The sequence below is a fragment of the Hyaena hyaena genome, unplaced genomic scaffold (assembly GCF_003009895.1).
Source record: "Hyaena hyaena isolate Hyena2069 unplaced genomic scaffold, ASM300989v1 scaffold_214, whole genome shotgun sequence".
In the NCBI taxonomy this organism is placed as follows: Eukaryota; Metazoa; Chordata; class Mammalia; order Carnivora; family Hyaenidae; genus Hyaena; species Hyaena hyaena.
The window spans coordinates 216,567-234,110 of NW_024080842.1; positions in this window are offsets into that span (position 1 = coordinate 216,567).

Sequence of the window (17,544 nt, forward strand, 5' to 3'; positions counted from 1 at the left end):
CCATCTGGATGTCCTCTTTGGAGAAGTGTCTGTTCATGTCTTCTGCCCATTTCAAATCCATTTTCTACTGGGAGCAAATGGAGCCAGCTGATCAGAGGGTTGGCAGAGAGATGCAGACTAAGAACTGATGCTTTTTATCTATTTTTTTTTTTTAATGTTTTTTATTTATTTCTAGGAGAGAGAGAGACAGCGTGAGCAGGGGAAGGTCAGAGAGAGAGGGAGTCACAGACTCTGAAACAGACTCCAGGCTCTGAGCTGTCAGCACAGAGCCCGACGCGGGGCTCGAACCCACGAACTGCGAGATCATGACCTGAGCGAAAGTCTGACGCTTAACCGACTAAGCCACCCAGGCGCCCCTCTTTATCCATTTCTAACCACCCCGGGAAGAATTCCCAAACAGCACCACTTATAAAAGAACAGAAATGACCCTCTCCTGACATAGCCCACAGCTTGTCACAAAATCCTTATGTGTCATTCCAAAGATTGCTTTAATTGTATACATTTTGTTTCCCTCTTAATGACTCTGTTTGGATAATTTAGATTTTAGAAATATGATGAGTGCTTTAAACACTCTAAGATACGTATGTTTCTGTGGCTGGTGTGATAAATAATGCTGTATTAATCTTTGTGGTTTTAAAAACATCTTTACTCCACTACGCTATTGATCACTGTGGCTCAGGGAAGCGATGTGAATCATACTGAGAAAAACTGGAAAAGGAATTTAACAAACTTCGATTCATTTCTTTTATGGATTTTGAAGGAGATTTAGAGAAAAGGTATTTTGCAGGACTTTGGCAGAAAGAATTGATTTTCAATTAGTCAGAATAGAAGAAAATAAGGGTGCTCTCCTCAGAATGCAAGGATCAAACAAGTAAGCAAATTAAGCTCTAATTAACCTTAGTAAGATGTTTAATCTCTCTAAGTCCTAGTTTTTTTAATCTATAAAATGAGAATAACAACTATTACTGCATGAAGATTACATTTCAAAAGGGAGGCATTGACACACACTAAGCAGTTTGTGAGCACTCACCATCATCCCTGTTGCTGTGGCCATTTGTCACCGTGGCCATATGTGCTTATGGGCAAGGCTGAATGAAGGAAGACGGAAATGGTGTGCCATGGGAACTTACTCAGTTACGAGGTTAGACAGTGAGGCCAGATCTTTGCTCTTCACGTGAACTGGTGGCTCTGATGACCACATATTGCACCTCTAGTCTTTGGGAGGTGTTCTATAAACATGTACCTCCAGTCAGATGAAGGTCTGGGTAAAGGTATGGTCTGCTTATCAAACTTACCCCTGTACCTGAAAACATGCTTATCTTGCAACTATTATCTTGACTGTATGGAAAAGTCACATGAATGACTGAGTTGGGCACTCTAGATGAAGTATCTGTCTCTGGATGTGTGGTGATGTACAACCTCAACTCTAGATGAAGGAAATCCTGAATGCCATATTTCCCCTAGGTAGAAGTGGGTAAAGGAGCTTACCCTGGAAGAAACAATTAATAAATAGGCATCGAGGTCCCTTGAAACTCTGCCTATTTCTATGCTGTGATCTAAGTTATTTCCCTTTAAGAAAAGCCTTGGTCCTCTTACATGTGGATTCTCATTACCTTTTTTCATGTGGCATTCATTCATCTACTGTTTCTTTATGTGAGGTAGAGAGCTAGTTGTTGGACCTATGGGCTTAGAGTGATCAAGGAATAGTGTCAAGGATTCATTCGGTGAAACAGGGGACACTGCATTACACTATTGCCTTAAGGTAGGTTATGGGGTGCCCCAGTTTCAGTCATGGGTCCCTCTGATCCCTGTAACCACAAGCAGTTCTTTCTAAATATCCTGGGCCTGGGTCCCACATTCCTCCATTCTACAAGGCAATGAATGTTAACTCTTCTTTCTAATTTCTCAAATGGAATGGATAGTAGGTATGGTATCCAATTACTGAGAATTGACAGTTTTTTGCAGACAAGGCTTTGAAGGCCTGTGGGTTCACACAATGGGACTAATTAGAGTGATGAAAGGAAAAATAGCTGCATATAGCTTCCTGCCTCTGGATGTGTGGTGAGGTACAACCCCAAACATACAGAGAGACTTCTTGAGAAGGAACGGGAGCAGGGCATTGGTATGAGAAGGACATGGCTGGGCACAGCCATTAATTCAGTCACAACTAATTGACGATGGTGGCAACAATTGCTTCATTATCCTTGAATGAGTCATTTGTGGACATCTTCAGGATGCTTGCCCTTTGCAAAGCTAACTCTTTGCATAAAAATATTTATCACACAGTGTGTGGAACTGGAGCTAGAAAGACATTATTGAAGATAAGAGAGATTTGTGAAGACAGGAAGTGAAATTTGAAGTTTCTGCTCATTCTGACACAGGGTTACATGAAGCACCAAATCCTTGTTTGGCAAGAACACCCCTGGTGAGTCATCTCATAAGGGTTCTGATTAACGCCTTTCAGTTACAGCAAATGAGGGGTACACGTCACCATGTGCACTAAGTCCCTAAGGAAATAATCCTTCAAAAGGACCAAAGTTCCAGGGAGGTCAATTACACAGGGCACAGCACCGAAGTTCTATCTGTTTGGTCACCTTGCTGGTGGTTTTAGTCATAAATTACTTTTTACAAAACCAACCCTCCTCTTTGCTAAAAGGATGGCCACAGTAACTCCCAAATTGTCTTGTGTAAGAGTGAATCTGCAAAATCACCAGGTAGTGCATTCAGAGCCCTCAGCATAAGGATGGAACATAATAAGAAGGGACCCATGGTCTTATTACCATTTATCTTTAATCATTTCCATTTCACAGGTGTGCAAGTGAATGCCAACAGAGCTTCTATGAGTATTATGAGAAGAGAGGATTTAATAGAATTATTATTTGTATGAATAGGGGATGGGAAAGTGAAAACCTTACAGTGTGCATTGCAGAATCAGAGAAAGAGTCACTAGTGATGTCCATCTGATGTACCGATGAAGGAGGGACAAGTCAGAGCTCACAGGGAAACAGGAGAGGTTATGTGCACCTAGCTGCCAATGTGGGACCACAAAGGTGGAGTTCTTGGAGAGGCTGGGAAACTCTGGCCTCTGTGGATTCAATCACACCTTTGGAAATGCACCACCTGCAGCCTGGTCATGAGCAGACACAGACCAAGTGCATGAGCAACAGCAAGAGCGCAGGAGCTGGCTGAGGCCCACTACACACCATGGTACAGTCTGTGATCGTCCCTGCTCTGCTGGGGTGAGGGGGTCTCAGTTCGCTTCCACCTCCCAAATCTCATACAAGGTCCTCTCTGGCTCTAACTGGGAACCGTACCGGGAAGGAAGTCCTGGGGAATGTCTTCTCCCTTAGACAGGAGAAATAGTGCCAAGTGAATAGAACAATGCCTGTCTTGGAGTCGTGATGTCACATGTGAGCTCTAGAATCTACCCCTTCCCAGCTCTGGAACCTTGACAAGTTTATTCACTGCCTGAAGCCTCAGCTCTCCATATGGAAAATGAATGTAATAATAGAATCGACCTCAGAAAGCTGATGGGAGGATTAAATAAGACACATCAAGGGCTTTGTGAGGCACAAAATGACAACAACAATAACAGTAATATTATTAAATTATACAATTTATATTAATGGCGATGGTATTAAATTCAGTGTGGCCTTCTCTACTCAGGCCCCCAGAAACTGGCCAGTAATGGACTGATGAATACCTAGAGCAGTCTACCCTTCTCCAAATTCACTCTTTCACAAGATGTCATGGTCTGCAGGAGAATACATTTTCTCCTATCTCTCTAACCACGAGCCCTAGCCAGTAAATTATATGAGTAAATGTGCTTGCATGCTCCGAAAATCCTTTAGGTTAGCTGAGTATTCAGAGCAACAAGAAAGAAGGAGAGATGACTCTCAATAGGCTGTCTGACTTGAAAGATGTCACAAAGAAACTGACTCACTGTCAAGCTAGATACAAACAAACCAGCTTTAACACTGTGAATTACCTCTGATGATGTCCAGTCAACATAACTGTCTTCAATTCAATAGTCATGTCTGAATACACTTACTCTGTGTATGTGTGTGTGTTCACTAAGCTGGGAGCTTCCATTTAATGAGCAACTACTAAGTGTTGGTTATCATGTTAGGCATTAACCATTTAATTAAATTAAAAGGTAAAATTTAAAGTTATTTCAATACAAGGGACAAATAAAACACAATTCTTGTACTCTAAAAGCTCACAGTCTCACGGATTAGAACAGAAGGTAGAAGCAAAATAAATGATCATGAAGATCATGAGAACTATTTTGTAAGTAATAGAAACACATTGCTGTGGGACCCCAGAAGAAGCAAAGAGCACACGTTCAAGTTTTCAAGTGTCAGCCCACAAGTTACCTTTCCCAAAAGGCCTTGCCCAAATGAAAGCAGTCCACCTCCCTTTCTTAACAATACTCTGGATTTATTTTCCTCATAGCTATTACCACAATTGGCAATTTAAAAACCTTTTTCTTTATTATTGTCTCCTTCAACTGGAAGATAAGGTCCACAGGATGAGAAGATTTATCTATTTTGTTTGATGCTAATTCTTCAGGGACTAAGACAGTGCTTATCACTTTAAAGATGCTCAATAAAAACCTGTTAAATGAATGAATATGTAGCTGATAGACCTCACAAAGGCTTCATAAAGGAAGTAAAGCTATGTGCCTTTACATGCCCTTTCATTCAAAAAGTGTCTTAAGAAACGAAGAATTTCAAGGAGGGTTTGGAATTAGAAGAGAGCAGTTATTATGGGAGAAAGGAACAGTTGACCACAAGTCCAGAAGCAGATGTCTCAATTCTCCAGCAAACAGTAGCATCAGGATAACAGATCTGTCTTGGAATAATGTATGAATTCATGTGTTGTTACTGCAAAAAAAAAAAAAAGGTGACCAAAGGGGACCGTGGTTGAAAAGACAGCTGAGTTTCTGACGCCAACAGACTTTCTAAGAGGACATTTTTGACAAGTGAGAATTTGTGGTTGACTTAGTGACAAATATTCAAAAAAACTAACCAAATAAAAGAAAAAATAACAATTAAAAAGAGAAAAGTTAGTTGAGTTTGATGTCAGGAGCTCATTGGCTCTGTAAACACATTCATTCTCCTTGAGGCCTTCACATAGGGCACCAACACGCCACATGAGGTACCTGAGCTCTCTCATGGGAATAAATGCTTCAAGTAGGATGCAATAATTCATATACTTCTCATGGTACAGGTTGGTAATCTTCTCCAAATATCCAGTTACTAAGCATCTTTTTTCTTTTTTTGGTGGGGGGGTGTTGTGCGAGTATTCTTTGAATCTAAGGGATCTGTTGCTTCTAGCCTTTGGTCATTAAGGATGGAAGCACTTTCTTCTTGCTCCCACTCCATGTTATCTATCCAAAGAGTCAGAAGCAAAAGATTCCAAGATGGTAGAACAGAAGAAGCCTGGACCCCTGAGTCACTGCTTGGAGAAGGGTCATTCAGGACCATCCCTGATGCACATCAGACTGATGTGAGGGACAAAGTTTTGTTGTTGTAAGCCTAAGACCTGGGGTATCTATTTTACTGCAACATAGATTAGACTAGTCATCCTAATATATTCTTCAAAAAAACTACGTTTATCCTTTCATTTTTTTTGGAGGGTGTAGAGGGGAAGCAGTGGGGTTTAGGTCTGTTTAAATCTTCATATGTACTATCATCATAAAGGGCAACCACTTAAACAATTCAGCCATTCAGACTATTGACCTTGCTTTAAACCTCTCTTTCCATTCAGACCTGGCACATCAGAATATAATAACAGTAATATACAGTATTGATTTGATCACCATTTTCCATAATTGTAGAGTCAGTAGGCTCCCATTGAGGAAGTGAAGTTTAAAACACGTCTTATTTAAAGTTTTAGAGAATCTGATTTGGGTAAGCTCTCTCAAATTTCCCTACATTTTTGGCCACCTTTTCTTCCTCCTATGATATCTCAGTTGACTCATTTCATTCTTATATTCTGGCTAGGATGAATCCAACTGAATAATGAAGTGAGATAGGAGAAGAGAAGTGAGGAGTCAAGCACAGCAGGAATTTGTGTAAAACTGGGGCCCCTGCTATTCGAGGGGGCACTCCCCCCCAGAACACTGTGTAAACACTGCTCTCTGTAGAACAGTTCCCTGAGACACCTCGCACTGAGAGTTCCAGGGTGTCGGGTACACATAGAACTCTGCCTCTCATGGTTATACAGTGCAGCGGCGATGTGAGAAATGTAGCAGCAATCCAGAACCCAGAGTGAACTATACATGCCAACACCCTCAAATAGAAATAGATCAAATTAGGCCATGGTCTGTGAGTAGAATAAGCATTTCTTTAGAAAAAGACAAAGGCTGATTAGTGCACATACTTGGAGTATCTTCTGAAAATGGAGTAACATCTGACCTCAGGCCCTCTGGCTCATTTTAGTTGTGTGCCTCTGTGTTCACATTTAACATGATTTCCAAATAATTGGTGAAATTATTCCAGATATTGGTTCAATAACTGCATAAGCATTTGAGCATGAATTTAGAGAGAAAGTTAAATTAATATAAAAACTTATATTCACTGAAGCCTCAATTATTCTCCTTAGAGTTTAAGTAATAAGCAAAGCTCTAAATCTAAGGGTCTGAAGTTCCTTCTGATAAGAATTTATCAGTGAATGTGTGTGTGTGTGTGTGTGTGTGTGTGCGCGCGCACGTGCAATCTATGTTCACTAATGGAAACTTAGGCAAAACAGAAAAGAAAAAATATGGGAAAGCAGAGTCACTTGGGAATCTTTCATCCAAAGCTACCTTTGGAACAGTTTATTGTATATTTGACAGAATTAAAATTATATTCAAAGGTATTATAATGTGAATAAAATGTCTAAGTTGTGTTTTTATTTTTACAATGCTTTCCCCCAGATCACTAAAAATCATTTTTTAACAATTTATAATTTTATTTTTGACAGAGAGAGAGAGAGCGAGCGTGGGAGAGGGGCAGAGAGAGGGAGCCAGAGAATCTGAAGCAGGCTCCAGGCTCTGAGGGGTCAGCACAGAGCCCGACGTGGGGCTCAAACTCACAAACTGTGTATAAAATTATGACCTGAGCCAAAGCTGGCTCACAGAGCCAGAGCTGAGCTACACAAGCACCCCAAAGTTAATTTTCAATATACCATGAATATTAGTCAGCCATAACAAATGAGGTCTTGCCATTCTTGTCACCATGGATGGACCTAGAGTGTCTTATGCTACATGAAATAAGTCACAGAAAGACAAACATCATATGATTTCACTTACATACAGAATGCAGAAAACAAACAAGAAAAAAACCAGACTCTCAAATACAGGACAAAACTGGTAGTTGCCAGAGAGAAGGTGGATGAGAGGATAGGTGAGATAGAAGAAGAGGAATAAGAGGCAGAAGCTTCCAGTTATAAAATAAATAAGTCATAGAGATAAAAAGTACAACATAGGGAATATAGTCAATAACACTGTATAGGAGGCCCAGGAGGCTCGGTCGGTTAAATGTCTGACTCTTGATTTCGGTTCAAGTCATGATCTCAGGGTCATGGGACTGAGCCCTGTGTTGGGCTCTCGCGCTGGGCACCAAGACTTCTTGGGATTCTCTCTCTTTCTTTTTTTTTCTCTCTCTCTCTCTTTCCCTCCCTCTGCCCCTACCCTGCTCTCACGCATTTACTTGCACTCTCTTGCTCTCTCTCTCAAAAAAAATAGTGTCATAATCTTGAATGGGGACAAACAGTGACTATACTTATCATGGTGAGAACTGAGTAATGTACAGAATTGTTGAATCAATATGTTGTATACATGAAGCTAATATAACATTGTATGTTAATTACACTTCAACTTAATATAGAAAATACAACTTTTAAAAAATGTTCTTAAAGGTTACATGATATTCCATACAAGTGTATCAACATTTACTCCTACATATCCTTATTACTGCATATTTAGATATTTTAAAAGTATAGCTTATTTACAAATAATTAGTTTGTTATATATACTTATACATAAATATATCTTCTGTGTTTTAAATTATTAACCTAGATATCTTCCTAGAAGTGCAACACTAGGTCAGAGGATATAGTCCTTTCTTGAAATGAATTTTTGGCCATAAAAATACATTTCTGAATATAAAAGTAATTGTGGAAAATTATAATGATCCATGCTATATCTACCAGAAAAAAAATCACCACTGGTTGTGTTTGCCTTTTTTATTGATACACATATTTCTTTCCATATGCAAATATAAATTCAAATAAAAATGGTACTATGACCAAGTGATCACCTTTTATATGAAAATGTTCTGATGCTCTTCTATCCTAGCCTCTAGAGTCCCCAGGGAATTCTGGGTGGGTGGGGGGAAACTAAAAGTTTCCAGGGGGAAGACAGGATTTGCACAGGAAGAAAAGAGGAGAGGGTACGCAGAAGGGGAAGGTGTTGGCTGTGTTTAAAGCAATCTGCTTGCTTCTCCATATTCAATGTTCTCCTCTCAGAACCTCATTAGAAAGAGTCTGTCACTTCACTTCCAAATGCATTCTGCCCAGTAGGATTGGCTCCTCTCCAGATACCATCAACTTCACAGAAATCAATGTGGTGGTTGCCCATTCCAAGAATAATCACTTTAAAGACTCCTTGAATATAAAAAATCAATAACAGAGCAAGTCGTTGCAATCCCTATAATTAAATCACTCCCAAGCACCCTCATTTTTTTCTCCAAACAATTGTGATAAGAGTCTCAGCTGAAAGAATCTCCACAGGGTATCTCATCTGAGCTCCAGAGCAGCCAGGGGTTGACTCAGAATCATCCTGCTCCTGCGTCAGTCAGGACCTCTGATCTCAGACAGCAAAGCCAGAGCACCGAACAGGCAAAGAGAGAAGCCAGGTGGAAAAACAAACGTCCCTGTTCTTGTGAGAGTAACCTACTGTGTGTTTGGTAGGGTAACTAGCCACTAAAGTCAGGTGCTGTCCATCATCTATACCAGCAGACAGTGTGGTTGGTGCTCACGCAAGGGTTGTGAGTGGTGGCAGGCTAACATGATGGTTGGAGAACATTCCCCGCATTTCCTCCTCTATGTGGGGTGCTGAGGTAAGGCATGGATGAATTATAATACAATGTCCTTGGTGAAGCAGAGATGAGAGGGAGCAAGCAGGAAAGAAGCAGTCAGAAATAAGGAGCCAACTGAGCTGTATGGCAACAGATGATATGCTGAGGGATGAGAATGGTATGAGGATAATTAGGGAAAGCTTCATGGAGAAGTTAATCTTTGCAGAGTGTTCAAAAATAAAGAAGAGGTCTGCTTTTGATGATGGGTGATGAAATATTTCAGACCAACATCACCACTTAGAACAACCAGAATATGTGGTTGTGTGTGTATGTGTATGTATGTGTGTGTGTATGTGTGTGTACACACATACACACCTGCTCTTTTTCTGTCCTAGAAGATCAACTTATGTTTTAAAATTAAGAGACATGGTTCTATACAACCAATGGGTCAATAATGAAATTACAACAGAAATGGGAAAATACTTGAAACAAATAATAAAAAAGATAAACATTGTAATCATAACATGAAGCTGAAGATGTTCTCAGAGAGACATTTATAGCCTGAAATACATTTTTTTTTAAAAGGTACAAGATCAGTGATTTAGACATTAACAAAAGGCATTCTCAAAAAAACTAGAGAAAGAAGAGTAATTGAACCCAAAGTAAAAGGAAACAAACAAACAATAGATGATCAGAAATCAATGAAAGAGGGAGAAAGAGACTAATAAATTACATCCACCATGACAAGACATATCACGTTAAAAAAAATAGGACAGCAGACACAAATAACATAAGGAATGAAAAAAAAGAACACCACAAGAACACCTATCATAAACAAATAAATGCAAATACATTTGAAAGTTTAGATAAAATAATCAAACTCCTAGCAAATAATTTCAAAATAGAAGAAGTAGAAATATAAATGACCCTATAACTATTAACAAAATTTAATTCATAATTAAAAACTTGTCTCCACCCCATCCCACAATCAAAATGTAGACTCAAGTGGCTCGTTGGGTAAATTTTACTAACCATTTATTATTATTTTTTTAAATGTTTTATTTTTTTCTAGGAGAGAGAGAGAGACAGCGTGAGGAGGGGAGGGTCAGAGAGAGAGGGAGTCACAGACTGAAACAGGCTCCAGGCTCTGAGCTGGCAGTCAGCACAGAGCCCGACGCGGGGCTCGAACCCACGAACCGTGAGATCATGACCCAAGCGATGACCCAAGCGAAAGTCGGACGCTTAACCGACTAAGCCATCCAGGCGCCCCATTTTACTAACCATTTAAGAAGAGAAGAAAACAAGTTTTAGAACACTTCCTGATGATAACATAAAAAAAAAAAAATGAAGAAAACACGTCCCACGTCACTTAATGAGGCTATGATTCATGAACACAGCTGCAAAAGTTCTAAACAAAATACTGACCACTCTAATACAGTAACACACAAAAAAGGATAATATATCCTGATCACCCACTTACTCCAGGAATGCAAGGTTAATTTAACACTGGAATAGAGCAATATATTTTACCACCTTCACAAAATAAAATAAAAACCATATGATCATTTTTTTAGGGATGCAGTAAGCGATTTACTAAAATTCAACATCCATTCATAATAAAAACTCTTAAAAAATAGAAATAGAAAGGGGCTTTCTAAATATCACACAGAGTATTTATATACTTAGTGGTAAAATGCTGAAGATCTTCCCTCTAAGAATGAAAATGAAAAAATGATATTTGCTATAGCAACATCTACTTTACATTATACTGAAAGCCTGTGTAATAAGGCATGAAAATATATAAATGTGTAAGGACTAGACAGGAAGAAGTAAAACTGTCACTTTTCCACAATGGATGGGATTTTGTGCATGGAGATTTCAGAATAACCCATAATAAATTTACTAGGATTAATAAATGAAACAGGAAGTCACTAGATGCAAGGTCACTTGGCAGAAACCAAAACCAGCAAAACAGCTCAAACAGACAATTTCAAACGATAACATTTACTGAGATTAGTTCTTAATTTCTTTTTTTTTTTTTTAATGTTTTATTTATTTCTAGGAGAGAGAGAGAGACAGCGTGAGCAGGGGAGGGTCAGAGAGAGAGGGAGTCACAGACTGAAATGGGCTCCAGGCTCTGAGCTGGCAGTCAGCACAGAGCCCGACGCNTTACGTCCTCCAGTTTAGACCTTTCCAGTAATAAAGGTGATTTGGGTACTCTCCCTTCTCTTTGTTGCCTTATTTCTCAGTTGGGTCATCATTTAGGCGATGCCTCTAAAAGTTTTGTTATGGATCTGTTTTCTTTTTTTCTTTTTTTTAATTTTTATTTATTTCTAGGAGAGAGAGAGAGACAGCGTGAGCAGGGGAGGGTCAGAGAGAGAGGGAGTCACAGACTGAAATGGGCTCCAGGCTCTGAGCTGGCAGTCAGCACAGAGCCCGACGCGGGGCTCGAACCCACGAACCGCGAGATCATGACCTAAGCGAAAGTCGGACACTTAACCGACTAAGCCACCCAGGCGCCCCGTTTAGTTCTTAATTTCTGTCCCATCCCTCGCTGAGAGTTGGCTACCTTAGTGACTCATATCTAGAGAATAGAGGAAATGGGGAAACCAGTAACAGGACAGTGGAGAGCCCTGGCAAATACCTCCTCAACCAAGTGATGAAGGTTAAAGTCACACCAATGTTGTCACGTGGATGTCATGTGTCCGATAGGATGTGACTTCACTTCTGTGTATTCTTTCAAAACCCCTAAAACGTGTGTCTAATATAGCGTAAAAAACATGAGGAAAAACTCAGACTGGGGGACTTGCACAGAGTACCTGGCTAATAATTTTCAAGACTGCTAAAGTCATGAAGAAGGAAGGAAAGACGAAGAAACTGCTACTGACTTTGGAAGACTGAGGAAGTGTAATAACTAACTGAGATGTGGTTCATTGGATTTAATCCTGTAACAGAAAGAGAGTATTAATGGAAAAACTAAGGAAATCCAAATAAAGTCTGGAGTTTAGTTAGTAGTAATTGTAATGTAAATGTGTGAGCTTGAAATTATCAGAGGAGCAACTGAAGAAGTCCTTAGAGATAATCCAATCCACCCATCTCCTTATGTAGATAGAGGTGAGAGTTAGGATCTGGAAAATGGAAGGGATTTGTAGTAACAGTTAATAGTTAATAGGACTGCAGATAGTGATGCAAATCCTGCACTCCTCGTCAAGAGTCTTGTAGAAGAGAGGATAACATTCATCAAGGACAACCCTCCACTTTGCTTGATCCCTTTGACACCATGACTAAGATGACCTGACCTCAACTTGCCTTCTTACAGTGATGAGAAAGTCATTGCCTATAAGTGGCTGGTTATTATGAAGTTCTTCCCTAAATTTCCTGACCAACGGTTCTCTTCTCTGGGAGCATAGAGTGTTGGGTGCTAAGAAGATAACAGTAAGTCCTTATAATCTCCTGGATAGATGTCTTCCCAAAGGCTGTCTCTGATTATCAGTTATTTCCATTGTTGACAGTTTATAAGCCTTGGGAATCTCACAATGTAAAATGGGCCGGAGCAAGTGTAGAATGCCACCTTTATTAGGACTGCTGTCAGGGTCACTCAAGTGATCCATGGCATGTCTAAGAATGCATATGTAATTTGGGCTGCTCTCTCTTTATCCTGAAATCTTGTAAGCATCTTTTGTTACTGTAAGACAGGAAATACAGACTCATTTTCAATATCAACCTGAACAAAACATAATTTGGAAAGAAAGTCAGATTTGAGGATAATTGGCATTTTGATTTTCTCTCCAAGTTTTCCTTACTTCTAATGTCTTAAAAAGAATTTTTAGAAGGAATTGTAACATATGTCTTACAGGAAAGTGATTTGGTGATAAGATGCTAAAATTAACATGTCATGAGTAACAGTCTTGAAATTAACATATGTCTTAAGTATGAATACATAGTATCTACAAATGGCTGAATGAAGACTTGATGGAAATAAGTATTCTATTGAGACGTGAGGGGGTGGGGGGTGGGAGTCTGATTATTCTGTGTGAGCTTGAAATTATCAGAGGAGCAACTGAAGAAGTCCCTAGAGATAACTCAATTCATCCATCTCCTTATATAGATAGGGCTGAGACCTAGGATCCAGAAAATGGAAGGGATTTACCCAGTGTCATACTGAGTTACAAATACATATGGGTCAGATCACACTTCCTGCTACTCAAAGTCCAGCCATTCTAAATGGCCTCTAGATCCAGTAGAAAGTACGAGTTTCCAATTATCTATAAAGAATTGGCCACTGACAGGAAGAAAAAAATTCCCTTCCATCCTAATGCTTTTCCTTTACCTCTTGGAATTGCTCCCTTTCTGTACACAGATTTTTTTTTCTAGGTCTCATAAACCAAGCAAATAAAACCAAAGGCAATAATAATAATCTAGGCAATAATAGATTAGCTATGATTAATAAGTGCCCCCATGTGCTGTGGCACCCAATTTTACATGATCCTAACAAATCAATGAGGGAGATATGATTTTATCCATCTTGAATGGACATCCATTTTTTTTTTAAATTTTTTAAATGTTTTTTTTAATCTACTTCTGAGAGAGAGAGAGACAGCGTGAGCAAGGGAGGGTCAGAGAGAGAGGGAGACACAGAATGTGAAACAGGCTCCAGGCTCTGAGCTAGCTGTCAGCACAGAGCCCGACGTGGGTCTTGAACCCACGAAAGGTGAGATCATGACCTGAGCCAAAGTCAGACACCTAACCAACTGAGCCACCCAGGTGCCCCTGGACACCTATGTTTTAAGAGTACAGGTGTCCAAAGTCAGACAATCCTAGGTCTGAATTCCTGCTGGTGCAAGTTACTTGCTAATTTCAGCCTGTTTTCTCGTCTGTACAATGTTGGAAACCTCTGGTCTACCATGCATATAAAGTATGTAGCACAACTTTTGGAACAGAGTATCTAATTAATGGCAGTTATTTATGTGAGTATAAAGAAATGGAAATTCCAAAGAAAAATTAACTAGATTGTTTAAACTTACATAGAGCTGGATTTTGAGGCCAAGCCTGTCGGACATGTACACACACAAACACACGTGGACACCCACACCCACTCTAAAATGTTGACTTTGTCTTGGCTCAAATAAGCCCAGAGGTGGTAGGCCAGACAGCTATGATGGTGCTATGATGCCTCTGAAAACCCAGCCTCCTTCTACTTTTCTGTCCTGTGTCCTTGGTGCTTGGACCCATCCTTGGGGTATCCCCATGGTCACAAAATGCTTGCTATACCATGTTAACAAAGGACAAAAAGAGGAAGGAGCAAAAGGGAAGAACAATAGACGTTTCTTAGATGGCTTCTTAATAGTTGGGTCCAACTACACCACTTATCACTGTGCATTATGCCAGGTGGGAGACACTACTAGTCCCCAAATAAATGCTTATTAACGAAGCTTTGCTCATTCAGGGCATTTGTCCAAGGGTGTGGTATTAGGTCTTGTGGAGAATACAAACAGCAAGTTAAGAACCCAGTTTCTTAGATTCTACCAACCCATGTAATGGGCCAGTCTTTCTCCCATGTCTGAGTTTCCCTACTGGGGAAATGAGGACACGGTATGAGGACATGGAATGAGGTGGTCTTTCTAACCCGTGCCCTGTACATTTCCCTAGGCCAATGTTCCTGGCACACTCAGGAGGGAAAAGATGGAGTGTTTCTGTCAACCAGACAGCCACCAGGGGCACAGAACAGATCATTTTCAGTCACAAAATTGGTCACTGGCACTTACTGTGCATGGCAGGGCCATGTCTTGCACTTGCAGCATTTCCTGGAGTCTTTCCATACTAGGTGAGGGGCAGAGAGAGAGAGGGAAATAGATGATCTGAAGGAGGCTCTGTGCTCTCAGTGCAGAGCCCCATGCGGGGCTCGAACTCACAAACTGTGAGACCATGACCTGAGCTGAAGTCAGGGCGTTTAAGTGACTGAGCCCCCCAGGCATCCCTACATTTTAAAATACCCTACTAACTGCCTGCTACTGCACTATTGCCACCTTCCCATGCAATCCTCATGTGGGGTTTCTGACAATATCCCTACTTTATGGATGAAGAAGGTGAAGCTTAAGAAGAGTAAATCAGGTCATAGAGCTAGTGTGGTGCCAAGGTCAGTCTACAAATACAAGTTCATTTGATTCCCAAGTTCATGAAAGACTGGCAATTTAATTTCAGGAAATACTTGCAATTTATTAAGGGCTTCTGATGGTAGACCCAATGGTAGAATTTCTGGCATTCCCTTAAGCTTGAAATATGAAACATTTTGTGTACAAGACCATTTTCTCGTGCCCTAAGGTCATCCTTTACCTGCTCCATGATCTACTCAGGCATTTAGTGGCAATGAGTTAGCCCCATATATTTTGAAGAGGGACACCGCAGTTTTCAACTCTGTGCTCTTTTTCTCACTCTTCTTACTGGCTGGTGTCAATCAGGGAATGCCCGGTACTCCTTGCCAGCTGGCATGGCAGTCTCATTGTCACTCGTGAATTCTAAACAGGATGTCTGCCCTCACCACACAGATACAGATGCCTCAAGCTGGCTCCAGGAAAATGCCATCAGGGCTCCAGGCTGTAACGCCTGCTACATAACTCACCTGAGTTCATGCCCCTTGAAAACCCTCTTTTTCATCCCTCTGCAAAAAGAAAGAGTGAAATCTGGCTTGCTAACAAAGAGACAGGAACAAATATACCAAGAAAGAAATCCAAAGAGAGAGAAGAAATCAATAGCATTGAAGAAAAAAAGGATGAATGTGACACCTGGTAAGACATTTTTCACTAACAGCATTGTCATTATAGTCTAAAGAATAACCACATGAAAGACTCCTCTCTCAGGCTGCCAAAAAGAGCTGATTACACAGAAGTATTAGCTCAGTTTAAGTCTCTGAAATGTGTTCAGCAGAACACTAATTTTAAAAAGATGATTAAAAGGTCTTCTACAGGAAAAATAGGGTGCAGTCAAAACAATCTGGAAAAACCTAGGATAAACAAAATTAAGTGGACTTCTTTCTTCTGTTACTGAAGACTTCTCAGTCTTTAGTATGTTAATGAACACTATGAATTTCAAGAGGGGAACTATAGTATGCGAAATGTTTTAGACTTTACAACCTTCCTTGACCTTCGCAAAGTACGTCTCACCTGTTACTCCATATCACTAAACCATGTTCATTTCTTCCCCAGACCGTATTATAATTTATAATGTCAGATTTATTTCTTAGTTTCTCACTGGACTCTGTGACCCCCATGGGGTCTGGGACCAGATCAGATTCACTAACAACAGTGTCCCAACAGCTAGTGCTAGGTTGACACACAGAAGATGCTGCATAAACATGAGTTTATATCTTGTTTTTCATGTTTAACATTTATGAAGTACTTTCTGCGGGCTTTTAATGTATTATCTTATTTAATTTCCATAGTAACCCTAGAGCATAGGTACCATTACTATTTCCTTTTTTCTGAACTCAGGCATTCTGGTACCAGAGTTAGCATTACCATATTAAATGAATGTATTAGGTTTCTGTCTAATCCCAGAAGAGAGGCAAAAGTGAATGATTACAGTAAGCCTCGGCTCAGAGGCCAGCCAGGGCCCTTTGAATAGAGAAGCGATGGTCTGGTAGGTTCTCACTGAGTCCTTACTAGGTGGCAGACCCAGTTTCACATCGTGAAACTCATTTTATCCTCTATGATGCCCTTCAAGGATCAGATAGTTTCATCCCCTTCCACAGACAATCAAACCAAAGCTCAGAGAAACCAAGGGACCTGCCCAAGGTCACTGGGCCAGGTAGCAGCAGAATAGAGGTTTGCCTGATTCCCAAGCTCCTGCTCTGGGTAGAGGCACGCTGGGGAGGTGGCTCAGTTAGAGCTTGAAGGAGATTGGAGGCCTGAAGGAATGTTTCAAACAGAAGCTGTCACTCTCAGATTCCCTATCTTCTGTTGCCTATCATGACCCCGTTTCACAAAGCCATGTGGCATTGATACTTTGGCCCTGGCATTGTTCAGGCTCCGACCAAGGGACACATAACCCTCACGTTGTTACCTGGCTTACCAAGTCTTTCTTTTTTTCTTTTTTTTTTTTTTTATCAGCTAATGTATTTTTATTTTTTTCTCTCATAGTTTACTATCACATTGGTTTCCATATAACACCCAGTGCTCATCCCAACAAGTGCCCTCCTCCATGCCCATCACCCCCTTCTCCTCTCCCCCACCCCCATCAACCCTCAATTTGCTCTCAGTATTTAAGAGTCTCTTATGGTTTGCCTCCCTCCCTCCCCTTAACTATTTCTCCCCTTCCCCTCCCCCATGGTCCTCTGTTAAGTTTCTCCTACTCCACATATGAGTAAAAACATATGGTATCTGTCCTTCTCTGCCTGACTTATTTCACTTAGTATAACACCCTTGAGATCCTGATCTGGTGAATCATGCAGACTCCAGAGTTTGAATTCACATCCGGTTCTACC